The 23,678-nt window shown below is 58.1% G+C and overlaps 1 protein-coding gene across 8 annotated transcripts in view; it reads right to left on the bottom strand.

Annotated features, from left to right (window-relative positions):
- The window catches only part of CAMTA1 (calmodulin binding transcription activator 1), an 850,500-nt gene that overhangs the window by 250,176 nt on the left and 576,646 nt on the right, over nt 1–23,678 (bottom strand). The window lies entirely within an intron of this gene.

Genomic DNA, 23,678 nt, shown 5'->3' with positions numbered 1-23,678 from the left:
GAGACCTGCTAGGAGGGTCCTTGTCCTTCTAGGCTGTGATGTGGGCACCTTCCTCCTCCTGTCTCCTGGGCAGCTGTGAGGGTCAAGAGCTGATGCCCAGAACAGTCCCAGAGGACAGTGGGAGAGGGCATTGGAGGGACTGCGCGGCTGAGGGAAGAGTGGGGGGGGGGGCGGATCATCATCCCAGCAGCAGGGAAAGCAGGTGGGGACAGGAGGTGAGGCAGAGGCTGGCTTGAGGAACCATAGGACCCCGGATGCAAGGCCAAGCATGACGAGGGTCCAGGTGGGGGAGACGAAGTAGGTCAGGTGACAACAAGCCATGGGGGCCACAGCCAGGAGCTTGACTTTGCCCCCGGATGTCATGACCAGGTCTGCCTTTCGGAAGCTCACCGCGGCACAGTGTGGCCAGGGAAGACAGCCAAGGGAGGTGAGGGCACTGGGGCCAGCCCTGTGAGTCGGGAGCCGCCCTGGCACTGGATGGTGGCGGCCGTGCAGGTGTGGAGAAGTGGCCACGCTCGCCAGGTGCGAGGACGACGCCCGTGCACCTGTTCAGACAAGCGTGGGGGGACAAGGGGTCCCAGGCACCGGGACAGAAAACCCTGGGGGTGCAGCAGCCTGCTGGGGGAGAGGCTGGTTTCAGATTCCTACCTGGCGAGTTCAAGGAGTTTGGAAGACAAGCTAGTAGAGACACAGAATGCACAGAATGGTGCTCAGTCTGAGCTGGAAACCGCAATCTGGGCACAGGGATGGCGTGGGAAGGAAACAGAGATGCCCGGGAGTGAGTGTCCCCTCAGGCTGGCTTTTGCAACACGCAGCCCAGCCTGCAGGCGGATGGAGCAGGGGAGGCGTGAACCTGATGAGGCTCAGCATGTGACCGGCCTGCCTCGCCACGTGCTCCACGCCCTGGTCCTCTCCCCTTCCGTTCACAGGGCACCCCCAGCCAGCCCACAGCCCCAGTGCCACCCTCTCCTCCCGGGTGCCTTTGTCGCCACGTCATCACCTGGCAGCTCTTGGCCCACTTCTAGCCCGTATGACAACTGGGGATTAACTGCACGTTATCGGACGAGGCAGTGTATCAAATCCATTCTTTCACTAATCAAAAAAGCAATCAAGTCTGTCGGTGGCGATCTGTGTTTTACAAACTCCTGGTGCTTTTTGATCAGGCTTGGGGCTCCCCTGGGGGCTCCGTGGGTGGAGTTTTTTGTCTAGGAGCCATGATGCGGTTGGGGGGAGAGTCGTCTTCCAGAGCTGGTGGACGCAGCTGTGTGCGTGTGCACGTAAGCGTGAGGTGCACGTGCACACGCGTGTGGGGGTGTGTGGGGGAAAGCGTGCTGTGAGTCCCTGGTTGATGTGTGTGTACAAAGAAGGAAAAAGAGAAAGCAACTAGCTATTTATAGGAAATTCGGGAGAACCTCACCCCTAGCTGGAAGCAACTTTCAAAATCGTTATATTTGCGGAATTAAGGCCTGACAGCTTCCTGTGAACATGACAGCTGAGCAGGGAAGGAGTTTTTCTTAAATACTCAAAATTGCTTATGTGACACTATGGGGCTTTTCTCCCCCTTCTTAAATAAAAAGGAAAGATAAATTTACAGGGAAACCAATAGTAAACGGGAGCTGCCTTCAAGTCAAGATAAACTCTTCCTACAAAGAGAGGGCACCTTGGCTGCAAATCTCCTCCAGTGGATTTCTCCCCACAGACTCAGCCGCCGGGGGAGGGAGGTCCCCCACCTGCCAGACCGTCTGCCAAGGCTCAACACCCGATGGCTTCAGTGGATGAGAGAGGGGGACACCTCTGTGTGATGAGCCAAGTTTACTGGTTGTGATATTGGGACATCACCAGGTGCCTCTCCTTTCTGTCCAGCCCTCGGTGGCTTCTGTGACCAGCTGATTCTCCACCTCTCTCTCTACCTCTCCCTCCCTACCTCCCTCGTCTCTTTCCCCCTCTTCCTCCCTTCCTCCCTCCTTCCCTGCCTCTGTGTCCCTTCCCCACTTTCCTTCCCTTCCCTGCCCCCCACCAAAAGCCCAGCCCTCTGTTTTCCCCTTTCAGCTAGGGCTACAGAACACGGCCGGCTCACTGTCCCCAGGCAGGCCTTGTGGCTCCTGTTTCTACAATTCCCCTCGTGGGGTCCCACTGTCAGTGCAAACCCCACTCAGCCCGAGTCCATCCAGGGCCTCCGTCTCCCAGGAAGCCCTTCCTGACCCGGCCAGTGGAAGCGGTCCCTGGAAAGGGCCTCCCAGGGTCAAGGGCAGCCACGAGGGTGTGGATTCTGCCTCAGGCATGCTATTCACCACCACCATCATGTAGGCTTCGCACATCTGCACTCCTGCCTCCTGTCTCACAGGGGCTGGCACTTTCTGTGAAGGGCCAGAGAGTAAATATTCTCAGCCTGTGGGTCAGACGGTCACTGTTACAACTGCTCAACCCTGACTTTATAGGGCAGAAGTAGCTTTGGACCATAGGTAAACAAATGGGTGTGGCCGTGCCCCAACAAAGCCTCATTCGTGGATTTTGTCGCTTGAATTGGGCAGAATTTCACGTGTCATGAACATTCTTCTTCTATTGATTTTTTTCCCCCAACCAACCATTATAAAATGTAAACACCATCTGAGCTCAGCTTGTGCAAAACTAGGTGGTGGGCCACATCCAGCCTGTGGGCATAGTTTGCCCACAGTCCTGGCTAATCGAGTGTCTCCCCTGTGCTTGGTGCCACGGGTGACCCAGGAGATGGGGAAGAGACCGGGGTCCTCTCTGTTATCCCGGAAGAGGGTGGTATGATGCCCTCTCTGCAGATGTGGGAGCTGGGGCTCAGAGACAGTAGTGTCTAACCCAAGGTCACAGGGACACGTTAAAGCTGGAATCCGAGCTCTGGGAATTCACCCCCAGCTTATGGGCACAAGTCTCATCAGATTGGCAAGAACGCGAATTGTATTGTCCTTTGTAAAATTCCCCACGGTGCTTTCCACAGAGCAGGTGCTCAGGAAACTGTGCTTGACTTCCACGTGATGTGAGTATCTAAGCAGGCCAAAGCGGGAGCAGCGCAGGCCTAAACGCGTGGGAGCGACAGTTTGCTCATTTAACAAATGCGCGTGACACAGGACAGTATCGAACAGATCACAGCTTCCATCCTGTCCATGGAAGCTTTCACAGGGCTCTGATGTCTTTCCAATTGGACCTAATTCCGGGTGTTTGTTTCCTGGGCCTGAGTACGTTGCACGTCACCCTTGATGCCTCTCGCGAGATTCGCCAACACTCAGGCCCGGTACTTGGACCAGAGGGCTTCTTGGCATGTAGTAGGTACTCAGTGAACACATGGCTTCCTCTACCGGTCAAGCACCTTATTTATTAACTGAGCAGCATTCAGTGATGTAAGGCACAGAAAGCTGAAAATAGCCAGTGTGCTATTGGGGATGTATAGGTGCTTTGGCCCTTTCCTTTAGAGGAACAAAACACCTCTACGGCCTCGGCTGCCAGCGAAATCGCTTCTCTGGAGCAAACATTTCATTCTGCTTCCTGGGGCCACCTCCCACAACCTGCAAAGCCAAGGTTTGCTGTTGACCTTCATCTGTGGGAAAGTGTGAGCCCGGCCTCTTACTCCACGGATTGCTGGAAAGTGCATTGCCCAGGCCTCTCCAGAGTGGCGGTTTCCAACATGGCAGCTACCAGCCACGTGTGGCTGTTCAAATTCAAATTTAGTAGAATGAAATCAAATCGAAACTTCGGTTCCCCAGTCTGCTAGCCTCACTTCCAGCGTTCAACAGCTGGTAGTTGGTGGCTCCTGGGTTTGATGGGATGGAACATTGCATCATCACAGAAAGCTCCAATTGGACACTGTGGCTCTAGACGACAAGAGTGGACACCCAGGGTAGAGATGTTTGGCTGAGACTCTTGGAGCCTAAAACCCCAATAGCTGGGATTTGGGGGAACCAGGGTTTGGGGCAAGACAGAACACGGAGGTTGGGCTTTTGGACGTTGGCTCCACTCTGGGAAGCGGGTATGCCTGCAGGTTGGTACGTGTCATTCCACATCTTGAATCAGTCAGCCAGTGTCTCCCAGAGCCCCCTGTGCTGTGACAGAAAGCCCGCTCCCTGCCTCTCCCCACGCCCAAAGCCTTCTCCAATGCAGGGACGATACCTGCTGTGTCCTCAGACTAGGGTGTTTATGGCACATCTCCGCTTAGAACCCTGAGAGCTGGGTTAGGCTTCTGGCGGCGGCCCCTGTGCTCCCCCTGTGGCCCGGCCTCACCACCCTCCCATCGGGAAGGTGACCGTCCGCACAGCGGCCATCAGAGTGAAAGCGGATTTTTAGGGGCCTAGCTTCTCTCACACACTTGAATCTGACGTTTACATGACAAAGATGAATAGTTTAAAAAATGCGTTCTGGTATAAAGGAGACAGAAGACAAAGAGATAATAGAAGGGAAGGGAGAATCCACCCAGAAGATAACAATTTAATCCTGCCCTGAAGTGATGAAGGGGTAAGGGGCCACTTGTTCAGAAGATCCTGGGCAGGGGCGGGTGAGAGGCACTTCCCCTAGTGGATGGAGTGACAGCCACCCCCTCTGAAAAAGGGCACCTGGGGCCGGGCTGGGCCCTGGCTCTGTGGTAAAAAAGTTCTCACTGTTGTCGACTCCGTGCCTGTCCCTAGCCCCAGTCCTCTGTGATCCCCCAGTCTCCCCTGTGGGAGAAAGAGACAAGCAAACCAACAAAACCAGATCGAAACAGGGCTGATGCTAAGTGCAAGGGAGGCCGGGGGAGGGAAGAGTCTTTGCCGTGCTGAAGAGGAAGTGACATTTGTGATGAGGAGCAGCGGGCCAGGGGACAACAGGTGGAAAAGACCAGGTCAGGTGGACGAGAGAAGTTTCTAGGCAGAAGGATGGGCATGGGCAAGGATGTCGCCTTCTTCCCAGCTTTCCCATCTGAATCCTCTGCAAGGGACCACAGAGGATTGGTCCTGATGTTGGGTGGCCGAATCTGTGAACCCAGAGACCGTTCTGCTGAACCCCCATGAGACCAGTGATGAGCGGTCGGCGGACGGCCTTGCATGGAAGCAAAGGCCCTGTGGTTCTTATGGCTCTGCCCTGGGGCACTGGTCCAGACCCTGCTTGTTGAAGCAGGTTTCCTGGAAGGACTGGGGGGCTCTGGGGATTTGAGGAACAAGTGCAGGTGCAGAATCAGAACTTTGGATCTGATCCTCCCAACTTTCCCTCCCAGCCGCTGTCTCCGCCTCTGGTTGCCGTATGTCTTCCTGGTGCTTTCTTCTCTCCCATGGAGCCCCATCCTTCCAGGGTGACCCCAGAGGCACCAAAGTGTCTCGCCTGCCTGAGCTGTGAGCCGGCCCTGGGACTCCTGGGAGGGCAGGAAGACACCTGGGCAGACAGAGCTGCAGGGCTCGCGGAAGGGGGTAAACACGGTTCCTTTGCTGCCAAAGCTTTGACACCCTGGGAGAAGCAGGTGCTCTCCAAGGAGCAAGTGAAGGGAAAACCCACAAGCACCTTCCAGATCTCCCCAGACCAGCAGCTGCTGCCGCATGGTACACAGCCTGATGCTCCCTGGGGCCCCCCGGAAGCCGGAGCACATCCCCAGAGGCACTAGAAGGTCTCGTGTAGGGGCACTGGTGGGGTGACGTGGACTTTCTCTTGTCTCTAGCTCTATGTTGCCCCGCACAGAGACATCCTGGGGAAGGCTGAGGCTGGACAGGCTAGCAGTTTGTCCAAGGCCACCTGGGCTAGGGAGAGGCAGAGGGGAACTCAGACCTACCCCGTCTGACCCTGCCCAGCGGGCCAGCCCCTGGCAGCATCACTCAGGCGTCCAGGCCAGTGGCGGAGGGTCAGGCTTTCTGCAGGGCCTGCCTGTGGCAAAGACAAAGGGGTGAAGTCCCAGGCTGCTCCCAGGACCGTCCTCACTGAAGGATTTGGTTCGTATTAATCTAAGATTAGACCAAATGATTCAATTCGCATGCTGCCTGCAAAAGCACTGGGCCTCAGAACTTGTTAAATAGTGAATTGCTTTAAAATTAGTTTGAGCTAAATGGATTGCAGTCTGATCTGGCCTCTGGGTTGGGTGACAGGAGAGATCTGGAATATTAGATCATCATTGACCGGGTCTCCATCCTGGCCTGTCTCCTAAGACAATCAGCAAAGGCATCTCCCAACGCAGCCCAGGCTTGCCACAGTGGGGGACTGAGGCTAGAGGACAAGGGGGCTGGCCTAGGCCTGTATTTTCTTGGCGGGGGGCCTCTCTGGGCTGGGGTGGGCAGGCTCCCAAACATTCATTCTCCAGAACCTCAAGGAACTCGCCCTCCCTGAGACTGGCTACCTCCAGGCCTGGCGTCCTGGTGGCCTGCTTTTCCAGGACATTACAATAACTGGTCTTTCTGCCAATTAATCGAGTGTCTCCCCTGTGCTTGGTGCCACAGGTGACCCAGGAGATGGGGAAGAGACCGGGGTCCTCTCCGTTATCCCGGAAGAGGATGCCCTCTCTGCAGATGTGGGAGCTGGGGCTCAGAGAGAGTAGTGTCTAACCCAAGGTCACAGGGACACGTTAAAGCTGGAATCTGAGCTCTGGGAATTCACCCCCAGCTTATGGGCAGAAGTTGTGGTGCACACACCAAAGGGACACTGGGGACCAGGTGGCCTAGCTTGGCTGTGGAGGTCAGGTCCCCAGAGCCGGAGGAATTGAGGGGCAGAGAGAAAGGGATGGGGCAGCAAACTATGGAAGGCTGGCAGCTCTCTGCCCCGTCCCCACAGACCCGCGGTGTGCAAGGGACAGAGCCAGAATGGGGCAGAGCCCGGCAGGCCTAGGACACATGTGCGCCCCACCCCACTGCCCTGCAGACAGTCCTGTGCACCCCCAGACCCTGGGGACCAGCATTGGCAGGAGCTTGGGGGAGGGGGTGCGCAGGGGTAGCGGCACCTTGGGCAAGCAGAGAGAGCCAAAGAGACTCTCCAGGAGGGGTTTCTGGTGTCCCTGGGAGGCCTTCAGTGCCTCTGGGTCTGGATGAGGAGTGGGGAGAAGCGCTAAGAGGTGCTATGGGTGGGTCAAGAGAGGGGGCCTCATGCTGGAGGCTCCCCAACATCTCCATAGAAAATTCTAGACCATCTTTATAGCACATGGGCCCTTTAGGTCTCTGGAAAAAGGACCCGAAGGGGAACTAAAGGGCAGAGATCAGGGGACAGCATGAGCAACGAGATGCCTCTCACCGCCAGCCTTTTCCAGGGACCAGGGAGGTGACGTCCTGCCCCAGGGCCACTGTAGAACATCAGGCCCCACCAGGTATGGCCTCGAGCTGGCCCCCCTGTGCCCCTCCCCCCGCCTCTGCTCACCTGGGCCCCCCCCCCCCGCCAAGGGACAGCGTCCCCAGGACAGCTCATCCGAGCAGAGCTGCCGCAGCCTAACCATGACATGAGTGAGGACAGCAATAAAGATTAAATGAATTTCTAGATAAAAAGGCATAAAAATCATGTTTAAAGATATAAATAAAATTCCTGGAGCTTCAGTTTTATTGTTTTTGGGGGGTTCCAGGATTAATAAATTAGTGGGTATAAAATGGAGTAATAGCTAAAAATTGATAATGAGGTAAATTTAGATTTAGGGAAGGAGGGGATCCGAGCCCTGGCTCTCCCGCAGAGCAGGCGGGGCAGGAGTGGGGGCCGCGGGCTCAACTCTGCAGTCATCCTGGTTGGCCTGACGGCCCTGTTCTGGGCTCCTGCCAGGGGTCCAGTCCAGGCACCTGGTGGCCCATACCTGCCCGCCTTCCCACACTTGCCACCCTCAGCCAGGCGGGTGTGGGCTCCTGCCCACCCCCCACGCTTGCCACACAGCTGCAGAAGCCAGGCCTCCGGGGGCATTTCCACATCTCGGAAATCCCTTGGGGCACTTGGTCCCCCAGGGCCCTCGGAGGGGGTACATCCCACCCTGCCCCTCCTCGCCGGGTGTGCTGGGCGGGGAAACTATCCTCCCTCCGTCTCTCTATCTCTGTCCCTCTATGTACATACCCACGTCCTCTGACTCAGCTCTCTCCCCACACTTGCATTCTTGTTCTTTGAGCCTATTGCAACATATCTGGGCTGTTTCTATCTCAAATACTTCCTAAAAGTACCGGGCACAAATAATAAATAAGTAAAGTGAAATTTCCTTTCTCTCATCAAAGTGTATTGCTGAGACCTGTTTCTTGGTGCCCTGCCAAGGGGCTGGAACTGATCTAGAAAGTGGCTTCTGCCGGTCATGGCCTCCCCTCCTCCCCTCCTCCCCTCCTTCCACCAACAGCCGCTCAGCCCTCTGCTGTGTACCAGACAGCCGTGTTCTGTGGACTCTGAGGGGGAAAGTGGACTCCCACGAGTAGCTCTTGCTCTGGTGCTCCCCTTGCCAGGTGGCCTGTTGAGGCTGACACGCCTTAGCAACGCTTTGCACATTTTAGCCAAAGTGACTGCTAGTGGGGAACATGGAGTCTCTATGGGAGGCCAGCGGCCGTGTCTTTTGGCGCTGAGGGTTTTCGGTGTATGTGTATGTTCCAGGTAGCTGGCCCTTGTCTTTACTCATGACCCACCCCTTGGTCCCTGTTCCCAGAAGGTGCAGGGGCTTGGGAGATGTGCAAACACTGGCACTCGGGCTCCTAAAGTCCCCAGAGGCCATTGTAGGCGGCACGGAAGGCAGGGGGCTGCCCAGAAAGGAGCCCCTGCTCTGACGCCTGCCCCTAGCTCTCAGCGCCGCCCCTCCCGGGCACCTGTGACACCACCCAGGTGCCCACGGTGCTCTGCAAGGCACACACACAGCTTCGTGCAGCAAGGGAGTCCGGGAAAGGAATTCTCGCTTCAAACAGGCAATGGGGTTTTGTTTATTAAGAAGGTGGAGGGAAATGCCAGGACCCGAGTCTGTGGCCGTGTTAATGTGAGGCTGGGCTCCCTGCCAAGACATTAAGTGGAATCGAATTCCTGAAACCAGCTTTAATCAGCAGATTTTTAAGGTTAGAATTACTCTCTCCTCTCGAAGCCTTGCCAAGGTTAATTTGGGCCTGAGCATGCAGAATTAATGGGCTGGACAGAGGGAATCGGCCTTTTCCTGATTTTTTCTCAAGTTCACAAAAACATCACCACAAAGAGAGAGGGCAGCAGGGAAGAGCCCTCCGGTGAAGGGAGCGGCCCCGGCGGCAGGCGATCGATCTGGGGGCCCATGTCGGAAACACACCCAAACGGGATCATGCCGCTGGCCGGCTCCGGCCACAGAGAGATGCCGGTGGGTGGCAAGTCTGGCTGTCCTGGGAACCTCAGGAAGTACTGAGCCGCACCCCTTCCCCTAGAAACAAATGTGCTGGAAACACATGGGGATGTCCCACCCTCACCAGGCCCTGCTCTCGGTGCCTGCAAGTGCCTGAGCACATCGGACGCCCCCGTGAGCCTGCTGACACTTAGGGACATGAACCGAAGTCACTCAGGGCCCTGAGCTTCGATGTCTTACGTCTTCATCTGTAGAATGGAAATAGTGATGATAGTAACAGGAGTGAGGCTTGAACAGTAATGGCCACCCAAGGAGGTACCAGGAGTTTGCAGGAGGAAGGGCTGGCACTCGGAGGTCTCCATGACCTTGAACGAGAGGCCTCCCGTCCTTTGAATATAGGGCGCGAGGGATGCTGGCCCCGTGGGAGAGCAGGGGGAGGCAAGAATGTCCCTAAGAGCCAGGCCCTCAGACAGAGTGTTTGTGTCCAGGCCCGGGCACCTCTGGAGGAGAACTGAGTTGGGGGGCAGAGCCCCTCCCTGCCCTTCCTGATCTGCCCCTGCGGCCAGCATGTGGGCACTGGAGCCAGGCCTGAGCTGGAAACTCACGGACACTTTAAAGCCTAAGGACTGGGAAGGTTGTGTATGCGGAGGAGCTTGGTCTCCTTGAACCTCAATGTCCTTATTAGCAGAGGGCGGGGAGCTGATGTCCTAGACCTTGCAGGTTTGTTAGATTGAAGGAAGATGATATGCCCACATGTTTTCTATGACCAGAGCACAGGCGGTCTTCCATTAACACGTGCTTCCTCAGTTTCCCCAGATACACCCTGCTCCCAGCATAGGAGGATGGTGCTCACCCTCCAGTGAGGACACCCCTTCTCTACCACGGATCCCATCCCCAGGGCTGGGGTGGGAGCTCTCTGCCCCACTCCCTCTCCTGCTCCCACTCCCTCTCCTGCTCCCCAACACATGCAGTGCCCCCTCCAACCTCCCTCCCCTGAATGGTGCGGGCCTCTGCTTCCTCAGAGCCTGGAAGCCTATTCAAAAATCTCTTTTGAACCTTTGGAGAAGCTGTTGGCCCATCCCTCCGAAAGTTAAACACAGAATTACCATATGACCTAGCAACTCCCAAAGAATGAAAAACAGCCCCTCAAAGCGGCTCGCACACCCGCGCGCGCTCAGCTCTTCACAAAAGACAGAAGCGGCCCACACGGCCGTCAACGGCCCGATGGGTAAACAGAATGAGCCACAGCCACACAATGGGACATTGTTGGGCCAGAAGAAGGAATGAGACACGACACACACTCCAACGTGTGTGAACCTTGAAAACACTCCACGGAGTGAAAGAAGCCGGACCCGAAAGGCCACGTATTGTGTGATTCCTGTATATGAAATGTCCGGAGTAAGCAAATGCACAGAGTCAGAAAGCAGATTTACTCGGGGCGGGGGCGGGGGGGGGGGGAGGAGCTGTGTAGTAGAACAGGGTTTCTTTTGTGGGGGACGGAAAGGTTTTGGAAGGAGATAAAGTGATGGCTGCACAACCTTGTGAATGTTCCAGAAACCGCTGAATTGCTTGCTTTAAAAGGGTTAATTTTATGTTATGTGAACTTCACCTCAACTAAAAACAAAACAAAACTGTGGCCCAGGCACAAACCAGGGACAGGGGTCCCGCTGCCCCCAGTCCCTGGAGAAGCTACCTCAGCTCCAGGAACTCGAAAGGACCCAGGAGACAGACGCCCATCTACGAGCCCACCTATTCAGCTGAGGTACGCCTGCTGAGCACCTATCATGTGGTAGGCCCTTTCAAGATGCTGGCACTTTGATGGGGAACCAGACAAAGCTGACCCTGGCCTTGGGGGCTCACATCTCAGGGCAGGGCTGACCCACCCTCCTTGCCGGGCTTCCTGCCTAGTGCACCTGCTGTCTAAATCTCAGCCCTTAAGGAGGAGCTGCCCTGACTCTTGGCAACCCCGCTCCATGCACTTTTCTGAGGGTCTTATCTTCTCAGTGAGCCTGTCCACTCCCCATGGGCATGGGCTTGACCCTTTCCCTCTGCTGTCATCCCCCCTCAACCCCAGGTCTGCACAAGGCCCAGCCCAGAGGAGGTATTTGGAAATGGCATGGTGTTGGGACCCAGCAGAAGAAGGCGGGATTGCCAAGGGCAGCGGGCCGAAGGGCCATCTGAGTGGGCTGGCAATGACTTGTGCTGTTAGAGCTTCGTGGCCAGAGGCTCTGCCCACACTCAATGGTCTACCCCAGGCCTTGCAAGGAGCCTACACTGAGGAGGAAGAAAGGAAAGAGGGCCTCCCTCCCCATTGAAAAGCTTCTCAAGGAGGTTTGGACCCATGTTCCTCTGTGTCTCCCCTGGCACTGAACGTTCTGGAAAAGCTAGTTGGGCCAAAGGAGGAAAGTTAGCACAGGAGAGACGGAGCCTGAGTTTCCAGTTTACTGGGCTCTGTATCCCCAGAGCAGGCAGGAAGGGAGGCCCTGTGCAGGGCGGGGACCAGAGCCTGAGCCGCTCACTGCCATCTAGGCAACTGTAGCCGCTCTGCATGCTGAGATCTGAAGTTCCGGAAACCCACTTTCCAAAACCCACCCCCATAGGTCCTGAGACGTCCCATCTGCAAAGGAGATCATAACACAAATGGCTCTCAACTGGAGAAGGGGCTGGTTCCACACTAACAGGGCCAGGTTGGGGGGGGGGCAGGTGGGGGAGGCAGGCTGGGGGGGACGAGGTGGGGGGCGGTCTCCCCGGACCAGGAGCTTGGGCACAGTGACAGTGCAGGGCGCAGTCTCGGGGCTCAGCAAGGTGTACTTAAGTCAAGCAGCGGACCCTACATGCATTAAAGCAGTGCCCTGCCTGGGCCTCTGTAATTACACCCGCTTCTCCCCCGCGAGCACGTTCCCCAGCCTCCCTGGGGAAATAACAGATTGTCCTGCAGCCGCCAGGAGATGCGCCTCCCCGGGGGTGGAGGCGGTGGGCTGGATTCTTAATGCCAAGAGGCAGGCACCCTCCACTTAGCTGCTCTCTCGGGCCCCGGCGGAAGGGCCCTTACCCTCAGCCCCGCATTCTATCCGCCTCGCGGTAGATCCGCAGGTTTTGGAAAGAGAGAATGCAGTATTTTGAAGTGTGTAATGACACGCCGGCTGCATGTGGTACAAATCTCCTGGATGTATAAAATGGGAAAGAAACAGGTTTTCTGTCGCCTGCAACTATTCGGCAGCCTTAAAACACGAGTCGTCGGAATCCAATACGCTGCTAACCTGCAAGACGCTGTATTGGATCTTGCAGGCGGTGTGGCGAAGTGGCAGCTCACGGCCCCGGGCGCCTGTGGAAAACTCGGTCCCACCCGTCTCGGGGTCTGCGTCTGTGCCGCTTACGAGGCCAGCGCTCGCCGCGGTTCCATCCCTCCCCGCCTTGCACCTGCTCACCAGAGGTGGGCCGCGGCCTTGAGGGCCCTGCTTTGCCCCTGACCGCGGCTGCTAACAGAGATCTCCTGTGTGATGCCACACGTCCCACGTCTGCAGGAAGCTCGGCTACCTGGGTCACCTCCCCGGGCTTTTCCGTGCGTCTGGCCAAAGTCGTCTACGGACGTGTGGCCGCACCCTGGCTGCTTGGCACGCATCCTCCCTCTGTCCTCAGGACCTCACCCTTTGTCCCACCTCCCCACACAGGACACTGAGCCGTCAGGGTAATGTGATGGCAGGGTCAGAACTCGAACCCAGACCCACTGTTCCGTTGAGCCAAGGCTTTCGCGCTGGGATGCTGCTTTGAGAAGAGAGAAGAGCCAGCATTTACGTTGGCCTGTCTTCTAGGAGAAGACGCTGAGGCCGTGGCCATGAAGGTGGGTTCAGGACCTCAGACTGGGGGGGGTGGGGGGAGGGGGTGGCCACGCCTGTCCTCGGGGGCCTCATCTCAGGAAAATGCCAGGGGGTCCCTGCGTCCTACCCCGGGGACAGCTGCGGGTTAGGAAACCCCGGACCCACCCTGCAGAGGGGTCCAGGCCGGTGTCCCACTGGCTCAGCAGCTCTGTGGCCCGTCCAGGGCATGCCCCATACTCCCGGGGTCGGCCTCTGCTGTCTTCATTAAAGATGTGTCAGCCGGCCACCTTTCCTACTCAGCAGTGGCTCCTAGCCGCTCTGAGCCTCTGGTTCACTCTCCCTGCCACCTCTCACCCCAAAGTGCCCAGACAGGCCATGTTGGGATCACTGCTCACAGGAGATTACTGATCATTGTGGGAAATGTTCCACTTCTCCACCTTGGAACGCCCTTCTATCTTTGCGTGCAAAACAGCCTGAGCCTCTGCGGCAGACCAAATGGGGTGGGGAGGTGCCCGTCCAACGGGACAGCAGACTCTCTCCTGGCACACAGTCCTCCCTGCAAGAACATTCCAGATGCACTGAAGTGTGGGGTTTCACACCCTCCTGTCTGCCAACCCAGGGAGCTAGCGCTGACAGTCAGTCATCGGAACTCTGCCCAGGAGAGCCCTCGCCCCCATGCCCGTGCCGGCTGCTGGTGGGGGGAGCCCCTCAACACTTGTGGCCTCCTCCCCACCCCGGGACCTGCCCAGGGAAGGAGGATGGAGGTGGGGGAGGCTGTGGCACCGGACTTTCTGCTCTGCCAACACCCAGGACTGGCGCGAGGGGGGCAGGGAGAGCTAGTGGCGGAGGTGAGGGTCTGCTCAGCTACCGGCGATAGTGATCCGGGCAATTGGTGGGCTGGTCACCTCATTGCCCCTCGAGTGTGGGAAGGCAGCCGAGGGGGCCTGGAGAGGGCAGGGCTGGGAAGGGGCTACAGGAGGCCGGGGAGCCTGGGTGCAGAAGGAGGCCCAGGGTGGGCCTCGAGGGAGGAGGCTGTCTTGTGGCTGGATGCGGGAGGGGCTCTGTGGCGATGAGGTTGGGGCTCCAGTGGGGGAGGTCCGGAATGGGGCAGCAGATGGATGGAGGCCACCAGCTCTGAGGCCTTCGGGGAAGGTGCCACGTGGGAACCGCGAGCTGGCCCTGTGGCCGCTCGTGGCCGGGGCTCAGCAGTCCCCAGCCGCCGCACCCACGCCCGTGCGAAACTGGCCCCGTACTACGCCTGGCTTGACTTCCCCTCCCTCCAGCCAGCACCCAGCAGGTATTTACTGCCTTTCCTGAGAGCGGAGTTCTCAACGGGGGGTGGTTTTGCACACAGAGGACACTGCGCGGCGTCGGGGGCCATTTCACACAGGCGTGGCCGCTGCAGTGGAGGCCGGGAGGTGCACCTGCAGTGCCAGAAATGGTGATCCAGTCAACAACACTGAGGTGGGGGAGTGCTGCTGTAGGGCCTCTGCCGACTGAACCCCTACACCTGGGAGGCTGCAGTGGGGGGCCCTCTACCGGTGCTGCCCGCAGACGGCTGGTTATACTGGTCTTCGGTAGACCAGATGCCCACACAAGGAAGGGCAGAGCTATGTGCACGGTCTTGGGGGGGGGGACCCTGGCGAAACACCCCTCACCCGGCCCTAGGGGGGAGGCAGCCCTGGAGGGGAGCCCCGCCAGCGGGCTCAGGTCTCAGCGGCACCTCCGCAGCCCTGAGGCTCTCCTCCGTCCTGCCCTCCCGGGCCCCCCCCCCCCTGCCGAGCGGGATTCCCCGCGCCCGTGGGAACCCAGCCGCAGACAGATTCTCACCCTCTCTGAGCCTGTCAGGCTGTGCAGCTTTTGTGATCAAATATTGTTATATTTACCTAAGGATCGGTTAGGAAGCAATTTTTGAGATGATGAATATTTAATGCAATATTTAAATATTTAATAGGAACTTTTTCAAACCTGACTTAATAATCCATGTCGTAGGGAGAGGGAAATGGGGGTTGTGTTTTAACATTTTCACTTCCTCTAGTACGCTCCGTGTTTGCTGGACTTTTTTTTTTTTTTAATTTTTAATTTTTTTTTTTCACAGCAGAGTTTTAATTATACTCAATATTCCGGAGAGGAATTCTTTTCTCATTAAAACTTAACTCTTGCCGACAGCAAGGTGAGCGGGTGGGTGGGAGACGCATCGAGTCGGAAACTGTTTGGAGCTGAAAGGGATCATCTGCACACCAGCCCCAGTCCCTCATTTTCTAGGAAATGGAAATGAAGAAAGTCAGGTCGCTCCTAGGTGGGGCCGGGCGTCGGCAGCCCAGGTCCATCCATGACACCATCTGGACTCCTGAATGCCCAAGTCAAGGTCCAGCCTCCACCCAGTGGGACTCACATCAGGTGACACTTCCCAGCCTGGGTCCTGTCACCTCCGGCCATTACTAATTGCAGCAAATTGAGATTTTCACCACTTAGGAGGTGACCACAGATCTTCTCAGAAGAAAAATTCCAACCAAGCGCCAAGACGCTACTAACGTGAGGGTAGATGTGATGAAGGTGGAGCCCCCGATGGAGGTCAAGTCCTTGTCCTGCCCCCGGATTCCTCCGGCATCAGGTAGCCTGGGCCTTCCAGTTCTGAGGTCAACAGAGTCCTTCCAGCTTGTGAGGGGTCTTGAGACAACCCCCGGGGGAGACTCGCCCGGGTCCAGGGTCACCCCGGGAAGGCACTTCTGCTGTGGCTGGGCGCTCACACCTTGCAGGACCCCCAGCCCCGCTTCCCAGGTCCTTGCGGGCCACTCTGCTGACCATCCTTTTAGACTCTGCTCAAACCACGGCTCCCGTGGCCTCACCACTCTTTCCAACTCTGCCACCACCTCCTTTCTGTGAGATTTTCTGCAATCTCTCCTCCTCCCCCTTCCCAGCACTCCGGATCTCCCACACGGGAGACCCCCGCCTCTCCCCTCTGCTCCTCAGTCCTTCCTTGGTCTCATCCGTCGACACCTCCCTCCGTGCCCCATCTGTTCAGGCCACCTGCATCTGAGCGAATTCTGAGTCTCCCTCCCAACCTGCCTGGACACACCTCCTCCTGGAAGCCATCGAGGTAATCACTCCTTCCTTGGTGCTACAGAGGTGGCTGGAGGATGCTTTCATCGGAGCACATTTCACGAAGCATCAGAGGCTGCTTCTAGCCCGCCCCCCCCCCCCCCCCCGCCAGCCTGCAAACCGTATGTGGGGTGGGTTCCTGTCACACTCACTTCTGTATTCTCAGCACCTGGCATCGTTTCTGGCAGACAGTAGGCGCTCGTTTGTTTGTGGAATGAATCCCTGAGCGTGCCACACACTTTCAGACCTCTCTCTGTCTTTCATCTGCCGTGCTTTGTTTTTGAAGTGTTGGGGAAAGCCCTGTTTCCAGGCTCCGTGAACTTGGATTTGTCCCTCAGGGTGCCGTGCGAACACTCACTGCTCCTCTGATCCAGGCTCTGACTCTCCCCGGCAGCGCTGGGTGGTCCTTCCTCTGCTTCCCAGCCCCCTCCCTCCCCCGGTGGGCACACCTCAATGGCAGAAACGGGGCCCTCCGTAGCTTGCCTGCCCCCGCCAGCCTGGTGCCCGGGGAGGAGGGAAGCAGCACGTAGGCGTGGGCAGCACAAAGGAAGTCCGTCATGGAAGATGGACGGGAGCCCACCCTGCCGTCTCCCCCTTGTATTCTGAGACCCGTTAAGGCCTGTGCCAGCCCTAAGTTATACTGTAGAAGCCACTGTGGCAGGAGAGGCCCGGGCTGAGCTGACAGACGTCTACGCACCTCACGGTGCCAGGCACACAGTGGGTCTTCAAAAGCTACTTGAGATGCTCTTGGGTTCCAGGGCAAAGGTTATCCTCGGCAGGGGTGCTTGCACACGGCCCCGAGGCCACACTCCAGAGGCGGGACATGAGAGATGAAGGGCTGACATCTTTAAGACGGTAACTCTTTTAATAAGGAGTCTTTAATTATTTAGCGAAACAGTGGAAGGGGCCAATTCAGCCAGGAGTGATAGTTTTCATCTCACTGAGCACCAGTGGGTTTCCTACAAGCGAGGGAGTTCGGCTTCTCCGGTCTCCCCACCCCCTCAAACTCTTGCAGATTCTTCCCAGGGGCCCCAGGGAGGGCTCACAGGGCTTGCTGGTTGATCGCAGTGCGTGAGCCCAGCAGCCTGAGAATGACCTTTCCGGGTCCTTGTGTCGGGGCAGAGGAGCAGGTGAGGCCGGGGCCCCTGGGGCCTGAGGAGCCAGGGCCCCTGCAGAGGCTGCCTGGAGACTCTGACCGGGACGTCAGGAGGTAAAAAAACAGGCAGAAAAGGGTGCCAGGCGTGTCCACCCCTCTGCCTCGAACCCCCATTTGCACTTCTTCTCCCACCTCCTACATCTCTGACGAATCCCAGCCCTGGCATCCGCCCATCCTAGAAAGTCCCCTTCCCCTGTCCTGGGCTTCCCTCCGTGGGACCCTAACCTCAGTGCATCGCGATCATCTCTTCACTGGCCCACCTCCCCTGTCCTACTCAATGTTCCTGGAAGGCGAGAACGGGTTCCCAGTGCCTCAGCAGGGCCATACCCCAAGCAGGAGCTCAGTAAATGTCATTGTGCTGACGTGGTCCGGGCCCCGATACCCAGAAGATGTTGATGTGCATGTCAGGGCTGGGCGGTTCTCTACCCTGCCCGCTCTCCCTGGCACGGCCACCACCGTCTCTGTGATGCTTCCAAGGCCACCCCGACTCAGCATCTGTGAACTCCACGCGCATATGCTGATGTGGCAGGCCCCCGCACGTTCTGATGACGCGCTGGGGACCAGAGCCGCTGTGGTCCCTGCGTCCTGGTGCCGACTGATGGCGTGAGCCGGGCCACAGGCGTCAGGCACATATGAGGGGTGGGTCAGATCTGAGACTGGGTCACGAACAAGAGGCCTCAACGCTCGGGGTGGGAGCACTGTCCCTGGGGCTTTGACCTCTTGGGAAAGCCACATACTTGAGCTGGGAACTGAAGTTCCATTAGCATCAGTGTGGCCATGAGTCAGGGACAGTGTCCCCGGGGGGCCGGAACCACACGTGGGTAGACCAGGGGACGTGTGTGTCCACGAGGTCAACCGAGAACGCGGCACCTGGGGAGTCCAGGGTGGTGGCTGGCCGCTCCCTTCTGCACCTTGGTGGGGAGACCCCGCCGCCTCCCCCAAGCCCCTCACAAAGCCTCCACCTGGGGGGTACTGATGCCTAAAACCCGAATCCTCAACACGGCTCGAAGCTCTGGGTACTGGTTGCCCGTGTCCAGCCTTACCCGTGGCTGCCGCCCTCCTGGCTTGCTGTGCGTCTGCCCACCCCCCCCGGGCCCTGGACAGCGCCCCTCTGGGCCTGCCCCTTCCTGTTGCCAGGGCCCCCTCTCACACTCTCCCCGTGGAGCGGTTCTGTGGCCTCTCTCCACGCCCCACCTCTTCACACCGCAGCCCTAGGCCCTGCTCAGAGCTCAGCCCTGTTGCTCCTTCCTCAAGGTGGTCACCGTGCCCCGAGAGAGGTCAGGCTCCCCCGTTACTACCCGCCCTCGCCGACCCTGCGCTCCTCCGTGGCCCTCGCCGCCACCGGAATGGAGCCGTGAAGCGGGGCCCGTGTGTCATATCTGTTCTCTGCAGGAACGCCAGCCCTAAGAGGGGCGGGGACCATGTCCATCCTTTTCCTTGTAAATCTCTAAATGGCGGCACGGTACGGGCATCCAGTCGGCGCTCAATCAATATTTGTGGTATGCGTACACAGTGCCTCACAGACACCGCCTCATCTAATCCTAACGACGCCCTGAAGAGGGTACATGTCACCTGCATCTCACCAGCGGGGGACAGAGGCTCAAGAGAGAGTAAGAACCTCAGCCGAGTCACGCGGCGACTGAGCCGGTGGAGGCGGGATTTGAACCCGGCCTGGTCTGACTCCAAAACCCACGTTCTCAACTGGTGTGCAAGGCTGTGGGGTCCGCTCCGGGCCGAGCCGCGTCCCTCCAGCAGCCCTGTCACCGCGTCCCTGAACACAGTCTGGCCATTGGTATGCAAACCTGCACCCTCCCCTCCCCGGCCGCCCGCTCATCTATGCATATTTCTTTATTAAAATGGGGATACTTTAATCTCGGTCTAATTTTGTCTTTAGGGAAGCTCTGTCCCCGGGCTGCCTGCAGCTCGAGCCCTCAGGAAGCAGGCGCCTGCTTGTGATTCAGGCCGTCGCCTCCATCTGTCAACACGTTCGTCTCCTGTATCTGCCATCTCTTATTTATAATCCCGCTCAGATTAATGAATGACAGTACTTCTCATCACAGGAAATTTGATTAATCAATTTAAGTGCTTAATCACCACAGCCTTGTTGAGCGCTGAGCATAAGGGATCTCGCTTTGATGTAGATGAATTCCAGAAAGAAATGAGAGGGGAAACCAAGCAGTCAGCACTACTCCCCGGAAACGCGAGGGATGAGGGCCGTGCTGGGAAAGTCCTGGGGGGTCCCCGGAAGCCGGCGGCGGGGGCTCTTGAGAGAGGGCTGCTGGCTGGCGCAGTCGTGGAGCGGTCCTCTGAAACTTCCGGAATCAAGGCCTCCTGGCCCCGGTTCTGCACAGAGGCCAGGGCTACCCCGATGGGAGCAGGCGGGCTCAGGCGGAGCCCGCCTTGGCCCAGGAGCAGGGAGAAGCAGGGGTGACCGGCCGCCGCGCCTCAGCCAGGGGGGTCCCGCCAGCCACACCGCAGCACCCCAGGGACTTAATGCCTGATTCCCGAACGAGGCAAGCAAGGGCTCGGAGCCGTTTGCCGCTGGCTGCCCAGCTCAGCCCCATCTGGAGGCCTCGCTTCAGGTGCTGACTCCTGTCCCTTCCTCTCAGCCAGTCCCAACTCTGTCATCTTTTGAGGCTCAGCTCGGGACCCTGTCTTCCAGAGAGCCGACACTAACTACGTCTTTCCTTTCCCAAGCTCCTATGGCCCCTGCCCGCAGCCCACCCCACACCAGCGGCCATTGCACTATGGCCTGTGTTTTCCCCTCGCTCCCTTCCTCCTCCAGAGAGGGGCTCTCGGGGTGGGTGGCGGGGGACCGGGGCCACCCTGACACTGTTCCCGCCCAGCCCAGCACGGGGCAGGGCACGCAGCAGGCACTTAGCATAACACCAGCATCTTTTACACGCGAGCCATCGAGACACGGGCGCTCACTGGCAGTCTTCCAGTAAGGGTCAAGGGTACGTGCCCTTGGAGGAGCAGATCAAGGTGAGCGTATGGGCCCCGACACCGTTTCTATCCAGGGAACGCAGGGAGAAGCTACTGTTTTGAATTAAGAAAAGCGGAAACGGAACACCCAGCAGCGGAACACCCTGACTGGTGGAGAGAGCCGGGAGCTCCCCGAAGAAGGCACCAGCAAGAGCAGGAGGGGGCCCACTGGTCACCTGCATCCAAAGGGGGCCTGAGTTAAAAACGAGCATTTACAATCCGGCACCAGCAGGGCCTGTAAAACCACGAAGGAATCAGTGCTCCAAAGCCACCAGGAGGACAAAGACGGGGGGGATGAAGCTAGTGTTCCCTGAATGTTTAACGAGCATCTACTATGTTTAACTCCACATTTATTTTAACCCCACATAAAAAACCCACAACCACCGCCATCTCGTGGCCAAGGACACCAAGGTGCAGAGAGCTGATGGCAGACGGGGAGAGGGAGGGAGGAGCCCTGAGTCAGGTGGGCGTGGCCTCCCTGCATCTCCTCTGGTTCATGAGCTCTGGACTCGAGGGGGGCCAGGCGCTCCCCAGCCCCCAGGCTGCGGGGGCCCGGGGACCAGCACCTTCATCTGCTTCTCTCTTGAAGGCAAGCAAATATCTACCATGGACAGGTTAAAAAAAAAAATGCGTCTCATGCTGTTTGTGATCGCTGCTATACAGAGGAAGGCTAATTTTGGAAACAGATTATTAAAAAATATATCCACTCTGAGCGGCACGATCAATCAGGCCCTCCAGATGCAGATGCGCCCCGCGCTCTGGGCTCTCCTGGCAACATGCCGGCTCCTTCCCGGGCCGCAGTCCAGTCCTGCCCAGGCCTCCTTTCCCCTGGGGCTGTCGTGGCTCTGCCCCCTGGAGGCTTGTGCCTTGGCCTCTCCAGGCGCCCCTGAGGACTGGGAGGCCGCTTCCCGTTTGCTTACTCATCGGGAGCGGCTGCAAAGTCAGAATTGCAGCCACGTTGGCTCCCTGCTCCCCACTCCTTAGAGCACTCAGGGCTGCGCGTGCCTCGGGCCTTGAACTGGAAACCTCTCCCCGCCAGGTGGTGGGCACAGAGAGCCTGAGTGCCTGTGAGGGGTCCGGAGCCCCTGTTTCCTCCGGTGCAATGGGAACAATGACGTCTATGCCATGGGCTGAGGCACTGGGTACGTGGGGCAGGTGCGATGTCTGGGGCAGGTGTCTGTGGGGTCTGCCCATTTTCCCAGGAGCAGCCTCCCTCCTGTGCCACCGAGACGGGCCCACTGGGCCTCCCTCCACACGGTCGCACGGAATTCCAGAGGTTGCCCACGAAGGGAACTCAGGCCTCCTTGTTTCGCAAATGGGGAAGCCAAGGCCAAAGGGCCAAGCAGCTTTGCCCATGTGTGTCACAGAGTGTGCGTGGGCCAGGTGCTCCACGCCCTGCGGCCTGAAAGCCCCGGCCCCCAGGGTTCCCTCCAGTCAGGGTGGGCACTCAGCCCTCTCCCTTCCTCTCCCACCCACACCTGCACCCCCGGGGGCCTCCCCTCTCTAGATGTCCAGGAATGGGCTCTGGAGTCGGGAGGCTCTGCGGGACGGCTGGCCAAGCTCTGCAGATCCCAGCACCAAGGCCTCCTCGCCAGCACCGGATAGGCTGAACAGCCCCGGTGAGGCAGAGGGGCTTCTCAGACACTTGTCACCTGCAGGCCCTGAGCTAAGTGTCCCCGTCCGGCCCTTATGGAAACCGAGGCGGCTGTGCGGCTCACAGATCAGAAAGCTGAGGCGGAGGACAGGCCATCAGTTGTCTCGCATCAGACCCTGGTCTGTCATACTAGGCCAGGCCTTCCTGCCTCCAAAGTCCATGTTCCTTCTGCCCACCAGGACATCTGCAGCCCTCTCCATTTTAAAGTCCATCTGATTCAGGGTGGCATCATGTGCCAGGATGGAGCCCGCTCCCCCGCCTCTGCCTGTCTCTGGCCCCTTTGCAGGTGGGGCTGTGGTTGCAGCTGAAGCGCCCAGTGAGAAGACAGGTCCTGTGTGAGGGGGCCCTGGCCGCCTCCCCTGCCCCCCACCCCCCACCCCCGGGACCCAGGGGCCAGGCTTCAGTCCTTGGAGTGAGGTTGAGGACTCATAACTGAGCCCGTGCCCTGTGGGGGAGCCTTCTGCCTCCGTGAAGATGGTTGCCAAGAGTGACTGAGACAATCTCCCCGTCACATCCCTCCCAGCTCCTTATTCCCTGGCCACCTGGCTTATTCATTGTTTCCGCTTCTTTCCAGAAGGTTTCCGCTTCTTTCCAGAAGGTTCTGGAAAGAAGGTTCTTTCCAGAAGGTTCCAGAAGCACATAAAGCTCTAGCAGGGCTTTCCCTGGAACAAAGTCTTTCTCCACCGAGATTCCATCATGCAAACATGCCCCTTGGAAAGTGCCTCACTGCCATGAAGTGTCCAGCTGCCCCTTACACAAGGCCGGAGGCCTCTGGCCCGGACCCTGCCCGCCTGCCTGGAGTGATAAGCCACGAGGGCCATGACCCACGAGAGCTGGCACCTGTTCCCCCAGTCCTCATCCTCCCTTCTGCCTCTGGCCTTTGAATCTATCGGTCCGAAACCTGTGACTTTTCCATAGTTCTTCAAATCTTCATTCAGATTTCAGCTCAAACACCGGTCTCTCAGCAAGGCCCTCTGTTCTTTTGTTATCTTCTCTCATGTTACCATTTTATTTCATGCCTAGTAGCTCTTATGCCCACTTGGGATGATTTTTTTATACTTGCTGACTTTTTCTCTTTTTGGTCTAACTCCGCCTAGAAAGTAAGGCCCAGGTGGCAGAATCTTGCCCATTTTTCTCCCTACTATACCCCAAGTCTAAGGACAGTGCCCCCAAGGAGCAGGTGCCAGTAAATGCTTGTTGAGTGAACGAATGAATGAATAAATCCTGCTGGCCCCAGACTTACCTACAGGGGCCCTCTGGGGATGCAGAGAGCCCTGTCAGGGCCCTCCAGCCAGCCCACAGCCATAGTCCTCTCTTGAGATGCAGAGACTGAGGTCTCTTAGGGAAAGGGAAAATTAGACACAGACCCACATGGGGAGAATACCGTGTGAAGACAAAGGCAGAGGTTGGGGTGGTGCATCTGTAAGCCAAGGAACGCCAACGACCGCCAGCAAAATACCAGAAGCTGGGGCAAAGCAACAACAGATTCTCCCTCACGGCCTCAGGAGGAACCAGGCCTGCCAACACCTTGATCTTGGACTTCCAGCCTCCAGAGCTGGGAGAGGTCCCTTGAGAACGGTGGTTGAAGCCCCCAGCCCACGGTGCTCTGTCAGGCGGCCTGAGCGAATGCATCCTTACGGGGATGCCATGATATCTAGAGGCTGCAGGCCAAGGAGGGGCCGGGCCAGTGGCTGGGCTTCCAGAGACGGGCCTTAGACCAGGCGCCTGTGAGGGGGTGGACTGGGGTGT

Source organism: Felis catus, chromosome C1, assembly GCF_018350175.1.
Source record: "Felis catus isolate Fca126 chromosome C1, F.catus_Fca126_mat1.0, whole genome shotgun sequence".
Lineage (NCBI taxonomy): Eukaryota > Metazoa > Chordata > Mammalia > Carnivora > Felidae > Felis > Felis catus.
This window is presented reverse-complemented; position numbering and strand designations above follow the sequence as displayed.